Here is a 2,500-nt window from a genome sequence, read left to right as displayed (position 1 = left end):
ATGGTGGGATGGATAGAGGGAAGGAGAGATGAGAGAGAGAGAGAGAGAGAGAGAGAGAGAGAGAGAGAGAGAGAAAGGGGAGGAGAGATGGTGGGATGGATAGAGGGAAGGAGAGATGAGAGAGAGAGAGAGAGAGAGAGGAAGGATGGTGGGACGAATAGAGAGAGGGAAGGAGAGAGAGAGAGAGCGAGTAGAGGGCGGAGGGGGAACAGGAGGTTTGAGAGGGAGGGTGGTGGGTGGAAGAGAAAAGGCACAGTGGTGGTGGTGGTGGTGGTGGTGGTACACTCAAAGAGAATATAGATATGAAGGTATAATTAAATATTCTCTTTGGCAGGAAGGAGGGGAGGCGGTGGGGGGAGAGGGGGGGGAGGGGGGGGGGGGACAGTGGCAGAGGGGTTAAGAGATGTGCTGCTGGTCAGGCGTCTGCCTAGCAGATGTCGTGTAGCGTACGATTATTTGTATTTGTATTTGTATTCCTTTTTATCACAACAGATTTCTCTGTGTGAAATTCGGGCTGCTCTCCCCAGGGAGAGCGCGTCGCTACACTACGGCGCCACCCATTTTTTTGTATTTTTTCCTGCGTGTTTTTTGTTTTTCCTGTCGAAGTGGATTTTTCTACAGAATTTTGTCAGGGACAACCCTTTTGTTGCCGTGGGTTCTTTTACGTGCGCTAAGTGCATGCTGCACACGGGACCTCGGTTTATCGTCTCATCCGAGTGACTAGCGTCCAGACCACCACGCAAGGTCTAGTGGAGGGGGAGAAAATATCGGCGGCTGAGCCGTGATTCGAACCAGCTCCCTCAGATTCTCTCGCTTCCTTGGCGGACGCGTTACCTCTAGGCCATCACTCCACTCCAATCCATTATGGATTTGTCCGAACGCAGCGAAGCCTCGACGAGAAACTGAAACTGTAAAACTGATTCCATTGCAGTGGTGATGTGTTTGGGGGGGGGTGCCCGGGGAGGGGAGGGAGTGGGGACGGGGCGGGGCGGAAGGAGGTGTTGGAGGGGGGGTTAAGGTATAGGGGGTACATTGTGGTGTGTGGCTTGAAGGGGTGTGGTGGGTGTGTGGAGGAACTTTCTACGGGCAGCGGGGCGGGTGGGGATGGTTGGTGGTGATGCGAAGTGTGTGTGTGTGTGTGTGTGTGTGTGTGTGTGTGTGTGTGTGTGTGTGTGTGTGTGTGTGTGTGTGTGTGTGTGTGTGTGTGTGTGATTTATTCTGCTGAAGAAAGATTCGGAAAAGGAAGAGATCGTTACAATACAACGTCAGCAACAACAACAACAACAACAACAAAAGCCAACGATGGTTTAATTTTTCTTGTTGGAAGAGGCTTTCTGTGTAATTTATTTCATGCAGCCAAGACAACTTGGTTAAACTTAAGTAATGTTGCAAAGATGAGCAACTTAGTCTGTGATCTATCCTGAGATTAATACCAGAAAAATACTATCCTCATTCATGTTGTGTTTCATATAGTTTTTGTTCTGTTTCTGATAGTTATGTTATTTTAACTGTTTATGCTTAATTTTTGGTGTAAAATACTATTGCTGTTATATATAATGTCCTCCATGCCCCAAAAGGGGTGAAAGTGTTAAATGGTCTTGATTCTTGAGAGAGACAGACAGACAGACAGACAGACAGACAGACAGACAGACAGAAGTGGCGGGAGGGAGATAATAATAATAATAATAATAATAATAATAATAATAATAATGGATACTTATATAGCACACTATCCAGAAATCTGCTCTAGGTGCTTTACAAAAACGCTTTGTTAACATAAAACATTACATCTATGTTACATACACACACCAAAATATGACTACGCACACACACACACACACACACACACACACACACACACACACACACACACACGCACACACGCACACACACACACACACACACGCGCACACACACACACACGCGCACACACACACACACAGCGTACATACATTTTAACAATACATGTGTATCTAACAGCTACCCTAGCACATACCCTAACAGATGAGCGTGTTGATGTTGTTGTTTTTTCATTATGCGTTCACGTCATCTTGGCACATCTGATGAAATCACGGTTATGATGAAACAGAGCGACAAACCGAGTAAGGAAAAGAGAGCGAGAGAGAGAGAGAGGAGAGAGGGGGGGGGGGCTGGAGGTGGCATCTCTGAGACTGAAACAGACGCAGACAGGCACACGCGCGCGCGCACACGCACACACACACACACACACACACACACACACACACACACACACACACACAGAGGGAGAGAGAGGGAGGGAGGGAGAGGGGGAGAGGGAGAGAGGGAAGCGGATGGCGATTCCGAGAGAGAGAGATAGCGACAGACAGACAGACAGAGACACAGAGAGAGACAGCCGCACAGAGAGAGAGAGAGAGAGAGAGAGAGAGAGGGACAGAAAGTCGGACAGAGAAAGAACAGAAACAAGCAGAGAGGTAAACCAGACAAGGATCCTATACGTATTGGTTCCAAGTGTTAAATT

At 48.0% G+C, this 2,500-nt stretch overlaps 1 long non-coding RNA gene across 1 annotated transcript in view; it reads left to right on the top strand.

Moving 5' to 3' along the window:
• The window catches only part of LOC143291673 (uncharacterized), a 263,333-nt gene that overhangs the window by 140,631 nt on the left and 120,202 nt on the right, over positions 1–2,500 (top strand). The gene's annotated exons all lie outside the window — the stretch shown is intronic.

The sequence above is a fragment of the Babylonia areolata genome, chromosome 17 (assembly GCF_041734735.1).
Source record: "Babylonia areolata isolate BAREFJ2019XMU chromosome 17, ASM4173473v1, whole genome shotgun sequence".
Taxonomy (NCBI): domain Eukaryota; kingdom Metazoa; phylum Mollusca; class Gastropoda; order Neogastropoda; family Buccinidae; genus Babylonia; species Babylonia areolata.
The sequence above is the reverse complement of the archived record's forward strand: the minus strand, read 5'-3'. Positions and strand labels throughout refer to the sequence as shown.